The following is a 14,591-nucleotide window of genomic DNA, read 5'->3' as shown; positions in this document are numbered from 1 at the left end:
GTTATTATCTGATTATTTAATTGTTCTAAAACTAGTTTTACAATTATAATCTGTGATAAATTGCTAGTTGTTGCACTGTCCTTTGACGACAGATCTTAATATATCATATAAATACACGATATGGCTGAAATAATGCTGATGTGACTTTAAATATTAACTCACTCACTCACTGTTTGGCCAAGTGCACCGGACGTAACAGTAACAAGACAAAGCTTTCACAAAGTAATAATCGTCACAGATATCATATTCGGTTATAGGCAGAAGACGTTTTCAGAGTGTCGTATCCACTGTAGCTATGCTCCGTTTATTTGAGCAGTCCTCCTTTTTGTAACGGCTCATGTACACAGTTTATTTCTGGGTAATACACGCCTGGGAGAAACACGTGTGTTGTGTTGTATGTGGAGTGTTGAGGTGACGCCACTGTCAAAAATACAAGTTTCAGAATATCCTAACTTGTGACGTAATATAATTATGCCCACAATCCAGGAAATGCTTATGTATTGTCGCCGGCGACAGGCAATTCCAAAGGCTAATTACCCCGTAGCCATAACTTAATTGCCATTATTTATAAGACGCTAATGCCAGTTGTTAATCCTCACGTTGTTAATCAGCCAAAACGCATCACGGCAACGGCCATGGTAACCCGATGCACGCGAGTTCTGTGCAAATTGAAATGCACATGCTATCCCCCATTTCTTGCCCTTAAAAAATCCATCCAGATCGGATAACATTCATTCGTTATTGTATTGCTACCACATGCCAAGATTGACAAGAAATCAGCGACACCAAGCCCTTGGACGATTGGAAGCTGGACAAAGTGCCCGGCAAGTAGCCAATGCATTTGAAGTCCACGAAAGGACCATATACAGGCTCCAGCAACGGTGCCAGACCACCAACACTACAGATGACCGACCACGTAGTGGAAGACCAAGGGTCACCACCCGATTTCAGGATCGTCAGATTGTGCGCCAGCATATTTAAGATCGCTTTGTTACTGCTGCAGAAACTGCTCGACAGACCATGGGCACACACCAGCGACACATTAGTGCGGACACCGTGTGTCGACGATTGAAGAGCAGACACCTCCACTGCCACAGGCCACAGCGAGGACCCATTCTGACACCACGTCATCGCCGGGACCGTCTTCAGTTGGCAACACAGCACCAGCATTGGCGCCACCAGCAGTGGAGAAGAGTCCTCTTTTCAGACGAGATCCGTAACTGTATCTCAACATCAGAAGGCAGAGAGAGAGTCTGGCGACGCCGTGAGGAATGTTATTCGGATGTTTGTGTTGTTGAGAGAGACTCGTGGGGTGGTCCGAGCATTATGGTGTGGGGTGGAATTGGTCTTGCACAGAGTTCGGCCCTGTGGTCTTCCATAACATCGATCCAGGGAGAGGCAACGGTGTCACAGCACCATCAGGCTTCACTACATGCTAAAATTCGTATCAATTTATGGTTCCGTGTTTGTTACCTATTTGCTTAAAACCACTTGCGTTTCTTTTGCGTGTGAGTATAGTTTCGAATTCCAAGTGGGGAAGGGATCAGAAAACCCTTCTCCAACTGTACAGAGCACTCATCCGCTCTAAACTGGATTACGGCTCCATCGTCTATTGTGGGGCCTGTGTGAGTAATTTGAAAAAAACCTCGATTCTATTCACCCCCAAGACTTGAAGCTTCGCCTTGGGAGTCTTTCGAACATCCCCTACTGACAGTTTAGATGTGGAGGCCGATGAGCCTATAACTATATTATATTCCAACCAATCTAACCCAGCATTTGACTGTGTATTTAACCCGCTTAACGAAAAGAAATAATCGCTTGTCCCACCTCTGGGAATAGGAATTAAACCATATGTTGCTACTGCGCCAAAATAAATCTTTACACAATAGCTCCAACCCAGCTTCATGCTTCTCCTCCCTGGTAGACCTAACTTTAACTAAAATTCAAAAATCTGTAAAAAATCAACTTATTTGTCAACAAGACTTTAATGAATTAAGAAACACATATGATACTTACAAATCTATATTTACCGATTGATCCAAGGATGGTGACGCAGTTTTTGCTAGTGCCACTATCATTGGATCCAGAACAATATCTTCAAGCTTAAGATGACAGCTCCATTTTCACTGCAGAAGCGAATGGCATTTTAACAACTCTAAAATATGTCAATAACCAATCCAAATATCAATAAACCATAATTATTTTTTCAGATTCTCTTTCGTGCCTTCAGGCAATTACAAATATGTCATGTAAGCATCCACTTATACTCCAAATCGTTGAAGTTCATAATGATCATGCCGCTGGCAAATGCGACATCGTATTTTGTTTGTTACCATTGGTAACACAATGGCCGATGCTGCTGCAAAAGCAGCACTCAACAGGTCTGTGACACCACTTCTGATCCCACTCAGTGATTAGTCTTCAGCAACCCATGCTTGCCATAAAAGGCGACTATGCATGTCGTAAGAGGCGACTAACGGGATCGGGTGGCCAGGCTCCCTTACTTGGTTGATACATGTCATCGTATCTCAATTGGTTGGTTGGTTTGTTGTTTTACGTCGCTCTCAGCAATGTTCCAGGTATGTGACGACGCAATTGAGTTCGATGACATGCATCAACCAAGTCAGCGAGCCTGACCAACAGATCCGGTTAGTCGTTTCTTACGACAGGCATAGTCGCCTTTTATGGCAAGCATGGGTTGCTTAAGAGCTCCTCTACCCCGCATCTTCACGGGTACCATCACAAGGGATAAAAAGGGATAATTCAAAGTGTCATCTATAAAGGATCTTTATAATCAATTACAAGCTTGTTTAATCATCGGTTTTTTAAAAGAAATAGAATTAACTGATAAATTTAAAAGTTATATATTTTAAAAATTGGTAGTATATGATTACTAACTGAGATTGTTAGTGGCTGTATCCTCGACGGGGGTTGAAGTAGTCTCAAATTATTGTCCCCCTGTAAGCACCCATAAATCAAAGTATTTTTGTGTCTACCAGTGTTTTAATTGTAGTCTATTTGTCTTTAATCTCCGGCTAAACCATGTCAATTATCACCAGTGACTAAAGGGACGGTGTAAATCCTGCTGTGGTCCATGCAGGTAGCAAAGGTACTGTAAGTCCCCATGGTCCCGAGTATGGTGACCTCACTTTAATAGCACAATTGTATCTCTTGTCTTGTTATGAATAGTCATATTTTATGGTCATATACTAGTTTTAAACCTATATCTGTGATAATCCAGTTGTCGACAGGATTTTATACAATTTACATATATATATTATTAAAATCATTTTGTCTCGTCACGATATGGCTGAAATATTGCCGATGTGAGTTTAAATGTCAGCTCACACACTCAGTATTAATGTAAGTGCCCAGCCTTGCAGAAACAGTAGAATTTCGTAAAACATTTCAGATCGTATTTCAACCTTAAGCTGTCTCCTTGCGCTTCGCCATTGGCCTCCAAGACTTCGCGTTGACAAAAACGGCCTGAACATTACTGAATTTTTGTTATGTTTATGGACAATTAAATCACAGTGACCAAGTAATGACACAACAAAATAAAGTTTACAAAACTTTAATGCGGGAACTATAACATGTTTGTTGCGGTAATATTTCACATGACCATAGTCTAAGCCATTAGCATCTTATAACTCACTAATATGAGTCTTACAAAATGACATTTATGTCCTTGACCAAAACAATCTTGTTACGAGAGTGAGTTACAATTTAAAGTCGCATCGGCAGTATGTCAGCCATATAGCGACTCTTGGTACGAGAAAAGCAACTTGTGGAAAGCAGGTTATATGGTATATCGGAGTGTTGTGTATCTGTAGAAACTAAACAAATATGTATTAAATTCAATGACAGTACAAACAATTATAATACATATATGCAAAAATAAGCAAATTGCTTTGTCCCAGTAAGAATAATTTGAAGATTTTATTTTGATGATAAATATTGTTAAAAAGTCCTAACAGTTATTGTTTTGATGGTTCAAAATAGAAATACTCCGTGTAAAATAGCCATGGATCAAAGTTATGTAGAAAAAGCTGTACTTTTCTACCGTAAATCATGTCAAAGGCCACGGTCCACAATATTTTGTCTTTACAGCAATAACTTCTGAAATATTAAAATATTGATACCTCCCTTGGCATCATCAAATAATCTTCCTGTGATGGTATTTCCTGCAGAGAAATTTGCTATGTGGGATTGCACAGCATGAGAAGAGAAGAGGACATAAATGCAGCTTTAAGGTAAATTGTGAGAGAATATCCTTCCCATGTCTTTTCAATAACGCACATTAATCACATATACATTTTGCTCTATTTGATTGTTTTTGTATGTTAAACATGGATCATTGGGTAAATACAAGAGGCCAATATAGTTTGGTCGAGGGATCATTCGTTGCATAAGAAATTACAAATTGCAAAGTATGTGTCTTTCCTATAACAGACCCTCTATAAATCAAATTTTCATTGTGGTAAAGACAGGTGTTGTTACAGAGGAGACTTCTGGCTCTGGAAAGGTTATTTTACGTCTACCTATATAGCAATAAATAAACCTACAACCTTTGAAAACAGATACACAGAGTTTCGGTAATTTTTCAATTAAAAGAAAGAATTTGAAGATACATTATGAAAACCGTTCTTAAAATTGTTACAGGAAGGACAAATTTTGTCACTGCAAAAGAATTTATTATTTAATAAGGCAATTTTATAATGAATTATTACACAGAAATTACATTTGACTGTATACAGAATTACAAGCTATTAATCTAGACATACAATGAATAATTTTATGGATGAATATGTGATTATAAGAAGTCATCTATGCTGATAATTGAATATTTTGTAACAAGTAAGACATTTTCTTGAAATGTGGACAGACATATATGTCCTCTGAAATGTGAATTTCTCGTTGCCACCTGTGCTAAAATAAAATTCTGTTAAAGATAAGATGAAGAATCATACTTGTATTGTTAATAACTTCTTCCTTTTTCATATAAATTTTCCAAAATGTTACAGGACGGGCATATTTTGTTGCAGAAAAGACATTATTTTGAAATTGCTCTACCATGAAACGATAACACTTAAGTAATATTTTAAAACATAATATGTTATTATCAATCTAGACACACATATGAATAACTGTTTGAATGAAAATATGATAAGTGACTGAAATATTAACTTATTGTTACAGGAAAGACATTTAAAAATCATATGTGATACACCTTTCATCGGAATATGGCACGCGGCTTGATGGAAAGAGAGAAAATATGAAGCTTTACATGTTATGAACTTCGAATGTTGGGGTTTTTTTCACTTCAACATTTGTGCGACCAATAACTTAAGAACTACTCCTTGGATTCGTTCCAAAATTAAGGGATCCGTGAAGATCCGGGGTAGAACAGGTCTTCAGCAACCCATGCTTGCCGTCAGAGGTGACTATACTTGTCGTAAAAGGCGACTAACAGGATCGGGTGGTCAGGCTCGCTGACTTGGTTTGTGGATGTCATCGATACCAATTGCGTCATGATATCATGATATTGATCACTGGATTGTCTGGTCTATTCTCGATTATTTACAGATCGCCGTCATAAAGCTGTAATATTGCTGAGCGCGGCGTTTAAAAACAAACCAGCCAAGCAACCAATCAAATCTAAGGAATACTTTCTATACTAACAGGAGTGGTACAGAGCAGTTTTATTTTGATATGTGTATTCTGGAAAAAAATCAATGCTCCTGATGTCAATCACTGTGCGGCGTTAAACAACAAACAAACAAACAAACTATGTATTATATGTTTATTTCTAATGATTGTTAGTGACAGCAGATTGAAGCGCTCGTAATATAAAGTGACACCCCTTAGTTGTTATGGAGAGTTGGTATAGAGATCTCCGCTTTGAGAAACTGTTTACAGACGTTGATTAACATCCCTGACATGCTCCTTAACCGAATAGTTTCTAAAGGCGGACTGTGCCGTACAGGCTGAGCGTTGCTGATATTGCTGAGTGCGGCTTTAAACAACAAACAAACAAGATGTGCTTAAGTGTAGGGCAGGGCCGAAGCCTAGGAAACACTCGAAATCAATCATCCATCCAACTATATTTGCTTAATTTCACGTGACCTGTGCGCTGTACATTTGGAAGTATTAACCTCATGGGGAGTACGGTTGATATTGGATCCCTGATACTCCATGGTTGTGTGTGCCAGCATATATGATGATTGTGTGGTAACAATGTGTGACCCGGTTGACCGTGCAATTACATGTAGAATATTGCTGTAGTCGGGAGTATTGCTGTAGTCGTGGGACACTGACTTCCGAGTACAATGTGTGGAATGGTAGATATGTATAAAACACATGGCAAACTTTGTCAATGGACTCTGCTTTTAGCAGTTATGTGTTATTACTTATCAAATAATAGTGCTGCTTTGTAGGGGAAGGCAATAAACTCTTAACTTTTTGTGCGATATATTTCATGTATATGGAAAGAATTTTGTCGCTTTTCATTGAGCGGTATTTGCATTAAGAGATTTTTCCCTCTGCAAAAGAGACCTGTTCATCCAATGGATATCCAAAACGATATTCATCAAGAGATATAGACATCAAAACAAATTAATCCAAACTTCGATATCTTTCATAATTGATTCATGTTGTGGGACAAAGACACCAAGCACAACTAATCTATTGATTTTGTACAGTCTAGTTAAGTGTATGTCAATACAAATTAGTCCTCAATTCGTCATCCAATATGCATGTATCGCAATTTATCAATTTGGCCTTGGAATAATTGGTATGATACATATTGTGTAACCACCAAAACATCAACGCTCGTAGTTTGTTGAATAATTAGAGATGGTGTATAAACAATTTATCCCTTTTAAGTGAGTCCATCAGCAATAACCAAAACATTTGTTGAAACAGATCCACAGCTAATAGGGAATTTCTTTATCTTTTTTTAAGACAAACTGACGTTTAACGATATATCAACACTAAGCAATAAACCAAGCAGAAGCATTATCATAAGTAACAACAGTTTGCAACTAACGTGGCTATATCCCCCGCCCCTGTTGCAGAATTTATGACATAATTAAATCTTAACAAACCCTAACCTTTTTTAAACAAAACCGAGGTGGAACTTGTCATGGAAATTGTGAAAAAAGAAGAGTTTGGAACCATCTTGTTGGCATAGAAACGCAAAAAATAAAAAATTCTAAAATTTCTAAATAGCAAAAGGCACCAAGTCAGCAAGTACCTGACAAACCTGCAAAGTTTGATGAACAAACATTGAACGGTTTCTGAGTTATGCTCCGGTAACGAAACGTGACGGACGGACGGACGGAGCCCGTTTCTATATCCCCCGCCAACTTTGTTGGGCGGGGGATAATAACGCAAGTTAAGATAATTAATTCTGTAAAATTACTGAGGTGAACGAAATTGATTTATTGAGCGATACTGACTTTGATGCCTTGTTTTAGGAAATGACAGGAATCTAGCACCAATGAAAATAATGTCATACCCTGCTCAGATGTTGCCGCTGACACAGAGCAAACGCGACTGCTCCTAATCAATCCCAAACTATAAACCCGACTTAATATCGTATCGGGAAAATAATCTAAGATTTTGATAATGATAATAACATAAGGAGACCGTCAATATTTGGACTTTAAGAACATGTGTTCTATACAATAAAGGCCCAAGAGGTTACTAGTATTTAGTTACCTCCTGAAAGCTAACTAAAATTCGAAGGGAATTACAATTGCACGTACATAATACATACAAATACAACGGGGCGGTCCCTTAACCTCGTCACATGCCCCCCTTAATTTTAATAAAATGGCACACTTAAGATGCGCATTTTTGACAACATACTACAGAAATGTACATCACAAGGGTGTTCTACACACAAATACTTAATGGGCAATACACATGCATAGGTATTTTCCAATGGTACAAGGTGTCCCCCGCCTTGATATTGCTGAAATATTGCTAAAAGCGGCGTAAAACCAAACTCACTCACTCACTCCAGTGGTACAAGCGCCAATGATAGGTAAATACACACGTTGGTCGGTTCGTCAGAGCTTGCGGGATGTTAATGAGCACGAGAGTTGATGATTGGTGACGCTTGTCATGGCCACGAGAGAGGGTCAGCTACCACATTGTCCAGTTACCCCTTTACTCCGGGTATCCAGTACCGTTTTTTGTGTTGTTTATTTGTTGTTTAACGCCGTACTCAGCAATATTCCAGCTATATGACGTCGGTCTGTAAAATAATCGAGTCTTGACCAGACAATCAACTATTGACATCATGAGCATTGATCCACGCAATTGGGAAACGATGACATGCATCAACCGAGTCAACGGGCCTGACCACCCGATCCCGTTAGTCGCCTTTTACCGCAAGCATGGGTTGCTGAAGAACTATTCTACCCCGAATCTTCACGGGTGAATATCATGAGCATCGATCGATACACGCAAATGATATGCATCAATCAAGTCAGCTAGCCTGACCACCTGATCCCATTAGTCGCTTCTTACGGCAAGCATAGTCGCCTTTTAAGGGCTCAGTCACACATTCAGGATTTTTACTGCCGTCTTTGATAGGACCATTCCCGATTAAAATTTGTCAAAAGTCTGATCAAGATCCTTTGATTTGTGGCGGGAAATTCACAAACAATCAGATATTGGTCAAAAAGCGTCCCGATTCTCCCGTTCTCAATCTGAATCTGATCTGATTTGTTTCTTCCGCGTGGTAAAAAAAGACCGAATCTGTCCCGACAGCGTCCCGATTTTCCCGAATACGATCTGACAGAGATCGGACAGTCTCCGGACAAAGGCGGTTCGCATTCGGCAAGATCTGGACGCAATCTGGACTCAATGGACAAGAAACGGCAATGAACAATTCATGCCCGTTCATTACGACAGCGTCCCGCTCAACAGGACACCGGACAGACAACACAGGACATTGTTACGATTTCGATCCGATACAGCAGAATCTATCACGAAATAGTTACGATTATAATCCGAGTAGTGTTTGGCCGACCTCTCTGGACCTTACCCGATCCGTAGGAACCTGTTACGAACGTATTCGACTGCGTTCAGACAATGATAAGATATTCCATATCATTGAGGATAGTAATCCGACTTTTTCACTTTTCATGTCGAAGCGCTGTCTGATCTCAAACGGGAGTCATAATCGGCACGATGTGAACCTGCCCTTAGCACGAATGGGTTGCTGAAGACGTATTCTAATCCAGATCCTCACCGGATCCTCTAACCCGGTTTCCAACGCAAATGGTAGCACTCGGTAGTGGTATAGTCAATCTGGTGAACACTTTTTGCACTTGTTGTTCTTTTTTATAAGTCGGGCTTGGGTATAGGTTTATAGTTACCAACAGGGTCGATGCAATCCTCTGTGCGTGGGTGAAAATTGACTGGGTGGCTTCCTCAATGTGCACGTCTGTGTGTCATTGCCTTTGTCACACTTGGGACGAGTGAGGCAAATTCTTTGATCCGCTTCTTCAAGTCGGTCTCAGTTGATCTCTGCAGCTTCCCTGTCCATGTTAGCCAAGATCATTGCGACCATCCCGTTTTCCTCTGGAGATGGAGTGACATCATATCCGGTGAGTATCGTCATAAGGACTGCTGCTTGATTCTCGTAATATGCCTTCAGCAAGCAGACGTGGCAGAACCTAGTCTTTCTTGACATGCACGATGTCTTGAGAATGATTTCATCAATTATTTGTGTGAGCAGTGCAAAAAGATAGCAGGATACAAAAAACTAATTCTATAAGAGAACTGAGGCAGTTATGAATCTGATCTTATTTGGGACCCGTGAAGATTCCGGGGTAGAATAGGTCTTTAGCAACCCTTTTCAGACCGCCGTAATAAAGCTGGAATATAGCTGAGTGCGGCGTTAAACAACAAACCAACCAACCAATCTTATTTGGGGGCCAGTGATATGATCTTCACAATGCTTCATCTTCTGATAACAGTGAAAGGGAGACCCCGATTGTAAAACCGCAATATTGTAGCAAGTTGCTGTTCAAAACACTGAATAATTGAGTCACCAGTTCCTTGCATCGCAACTTTGAAGGGATTATTTTCTGATGCATTTCGAAACGTTAGACATCCAGGAGCACACAACTCCAACCTTAAAGGTGTACGCTTGGCATAAACTTTTGTACATCCGTGAAGATCCGGGTTAGAATAGGTCTTCAGCAACCCATGCTTGCCGTAAAAGGCGATTAACAGGATCGGGTGGTCAGGCATGCTGACTTGGTTGATACATTTCATCGTATCCCTATTACGTAGATCGATGTCCATGATGTCAATCACTGGATTGTCTGGTCCAGACTCGATTATTTACAGACCGCCGTCATATAGCTGGAATATTGCTGACTTCGGCGTTAAACAACAAACAATAACAACAACAACATATTGTTGTGTTCCCCATCATGGGTTACAGGGTTTTCAGACGAGACATATTTCAGACGAGGTGAGATCTTTAGAACCTGAACGGATGACATTTTTTGGTATTTGTTTGTTCAAGTTTCGTGATTCAGAAACGATTCGTGATTCAGTACAATTCATAACCCTTTGAGTGAGTGACTTTGGTTTTACACCACTTTTAGCAATATCATAGCAATATCAAGGCGGGGGACACCAGAAATGGGCTTCACACACTGTACCCATGTCGGGAATCGAACCCGGGTCTTCGGCGTGACGAGCGAACGCTATAACCACAAGGCTACCCGACCGCCCAATTACTCTGTGAAGACATGTTGCAATAATTAGTTCCGTCTTCAAAGTAAATCACCCACAGATATGTAAACAGCCAGCATGATCATAGTAAATAATCTTCAATTCTATACCATGCTATATCCGAAGAGATGTGTTCCCAACTCACTGAGGTCCGTGAAGAGCCAGGAAAGAATAGCTCTGCAGCAACCAATGCTTGCCGTAAAAGGCGACTAACGGGGTGGGTGGTCAGGCTCGCTGACTTGGTGGATGCATGTCATCGATCCCAATTGCGTGGATCGATGCTCATAATATCAATCACTGGATTGTCTGGTCCAGACTCGATTATTTACAGAGTGCTGTCATATAGCTGTAATATTGCTGACTGCGGCGTTAAACAACAAACCAACCAACCAACCACAAGCAAAACATTATGTAACGGGCATCAAGACCCAGGCACATTCAAAGCCAATTCAGAGTAAATGCTAAAACTCGCTCAACTACAATCAAGGCCGTAGTTAACTTTTTTTGACAGTGGGGGCAAATATTTGTACAAGTATCACTTGTCCCCAACTTGATTCAAATAAAACTGTTTTCTATAAAAAAAAATCTAAGGTACTTTGCTGGACGCATGAAAGTCGGCGAGTATTTTTTTATAAGTGTGTCCAGAGGCCCAACATACCACAGCTGCTGAAGTTGTTCGGTTTGGAATTATGACAATACAATGTGGTTAAATACCTCTTCAATTTGTTAAAGCAATATTTAGTTTGAACGAGTAGTCCGAATTTGTTATAAATGTTATAAAGTCCATGTAATGCCAGAAATGGTTTATAGATCCGAACCTTTGAACCATATTGCAAAGTGGTCTCTATCATTCACAATACTGGCCACACAGCATGACTGACCTTAAGTGGCACAATTTTCAGATGGTATGTTAATATTGCATTCAGAGTAGCCAGACAACAGTCGCCTAGACCCCCCCTGCACATGCTGACATATACCATATCGGCGCCCACGCAAAACAATCTCAACAAGAGTGTATGACAAGAGGAATCGACTTTCCAAAAGTCAACTTTTCTTTTATATTGAGCAATATTCCAGCGGCTCCAGCCTTTGGTGTCTACATTTCACATATTTTGAAGGAACACTTCAAAGAGCGTCATGACAACTCTTTCTTAAACGTTGGTTGTCAGAGGTTACAACATTCAAGGCCTGAGTAAAGCTTTTAACAAGTTTTATGGTAGACATTACCAAATTTGACGCATCAGTGACCTAAATGATGTCTGATACAATTACCTAGTTTGGGACAGGATTATAGTCACCTTTTCACGAACCCTAATATCTCCACTATTTGATAGCAATTCATAAACACGGAACATTGACTCTGCTTCTATATGTGATTTCATATGAATACGGAAAGGGTTTTGTCATTCTTATTGTAATACGTTTCATGTATCAGTCCAGTTTTGATAGAAGTCTACTGTTTGCTCACAAAGTAAAACTTAGCAATCAAAGATTTAGGTTCTGAAAAGTCATAGTAGTATTACCTTTTGACTTTTCAGTAATCTGAAACTCACCTGTTTGATGTCATCAGCAGATTGTGGGCCCGGTACCAACAAACGCACACGCTGATCAACGCCGCTGTAAGTGCAACAACTCCTAGGACAGACTAGTCAAACCGATGGCATTAAGGAATGATGATGAGGAAGAATTTCTCTTTTTGTAAAGAAATAGAATAATTAATACGTTTTCATGTACATTGGTAGTTGTTTATGAATTGACATGATGCCCTATAATATATTGTATTGTTTTGTACAGTGATATCTCTTTTTTTAGAGGCTTGCTTTAGGAATAGGCCTGTGATGGTCTTCTTGTTTTACTCTCTTTTGTTGACAGGTTTTTGTATGTATTTGTTATTAATGCATAGCTATCACAGTAACGATATGGCTTAAATACTGCCGATGTGAAATTTTAACTAAAACCTTAGAGCACCCCATATTTTTTTTAATGTGTAATTTGTTTTCAAGCCTCTATGGGAACAGACTGCGTTTTTATAATACAAAAGCCCCACTTCAGAGAATGTCATGGTCGGCCCAATGTGTTTGCTCAAATAGTACGTAGATGAGCATGAGCATGAACATGGCGAACATGTCTTCACGGGTGGAGATTTCCGAGCTAAAAAAATATTAATGATGTCAAATCTATTCGCCTCAAGATACTCTATATAAACTTTAATGTTATTGAATGATGGTGTTATTTCATGGTTGTTAAAAAAAGTTCCATTCTGATCTAGGCCTTTGCACAAACATCTGGGACACTGACTTGAAATTGGATTTCTGCGCTCTGATAAAGACAAGAATAATGAACGTCAAGGACACAGGACATCATATTAGCTAACGGCATAGATAAACATGGTACAAACACTATTTGTTTCAAGAAAGAATGATAAGATGAGAAAACAATCAAAATGCACATGTTGTGGCAAAATCATTACCGCTGATATTAACAATGAAAACACGGGACATCAATAATTGATTATTTTGTTTGTATCAGTTAGTTTGGCCCCGGACTGCTGAGCATTGAATTTTGCAATTAGTATGACATTTCTTCAATAAATCGATATTAGGACAAACACCAAATACTAACGTAAACAAATAACATGTGACAGATCAATCGAATACGTAGGAAGAAAGGCCAAGTGTATCAGTCATCCATTTCAAACAGTCTTCTTCAAAAGCAGCTCGCAAATGTAGATCAACATGCTGGTCTGTTGATAGTTATTGGCATGCGAGTAATAGTTCTAGTCACTTGCAACCCGTTTACAGTATTATTAATATCTTAGATGAATTAACACAAGGGCTGAACCTTCTCGAAATCAACGTACAATATCCATATTGACATTGTACATGCATCGCAGACATTATAGATATGTTTCTTGTTTGGTTACAAATCGGTCTGTTAAAGCTACAAAATTTAGTGTCTCCATAATAATACGAATCGGGCTTGCGGTCTTCCAGTGTTGGATACATATTGATTGATTGATATGAAATAAATTGGCATGGAATGACATGACATTATATGGTATGATATGATAAGATATGATGGGACAAGCTATGACATTGCTAATGTGTTGTGTGATATTACATGTTGAAATGTGATACAATATAGTTGTGATATATGGTACGATGGTATGTATAGTATGTTATGATAATGTTATATGAAATAATACTATATAGTATGATCTTATACTAATGATACAATATGATATGATGTTATAGAATATGTTGTATGATATAACAAGTTGTGATATGGTAATATAGAAATTATGAAATTACAGGGTATGGTATTGTACTGAATGTGTGAAATTATGTGACTGCGTTGAAATGCGAGGTGGAATGACGTGAGGTGATCTGGTGAGATATGTGCATAAATTGTATAAAACTGTATATTCTTCAAATTGTACTATAGGCCTGTGGCCTCTTCAGTATGTGAAATAAAGATTAGAATAATACGAATCTGTCCTGAAAAAAATAAAAAATTGGGAATGTCAGTTGTAGTCTGCGGTAGTTGTATTGCGGCTCAACCCCATAATAGGATTTAAGCATTGTGATACCCCAACGTGATAATACCAAATTTCATTCTCTTATATCTCCACTAAAACCAAAGATCAATCAATTATTTTGGGGTCTTTTCAGGGTCAAAGATCAATCAATTATTTCGGGGTCTTTTCAGGGTAATGGAATCTAATGTTGACCGTGTAAATCATACACAGCTTGATGAAAGAATCAGTCAAGCATGTCTTGCTTGATTGTATTGATTTTTCCATTATAAGGGGTAAATATTTCAGTGTC

This window comes from Haliotis rufescens, unplaced genomic scaffold (genome assembly GCF_023055435.1).
Source record: "Haliotis rufescens isolate VD_foot unplaced genomic scaffold, xgHalRufe1.0.p SCAF_4, whole genome shotgun sequence".
Lineage (NCBI taxonomy): Eukaryota > Metazoa > Mollusca > Gastropoda > Lepetellida > Haliotidae > Haliotis > Haliotis rufescens.
Note: the sequence above shows the minus strand (reverse complement) of the source record.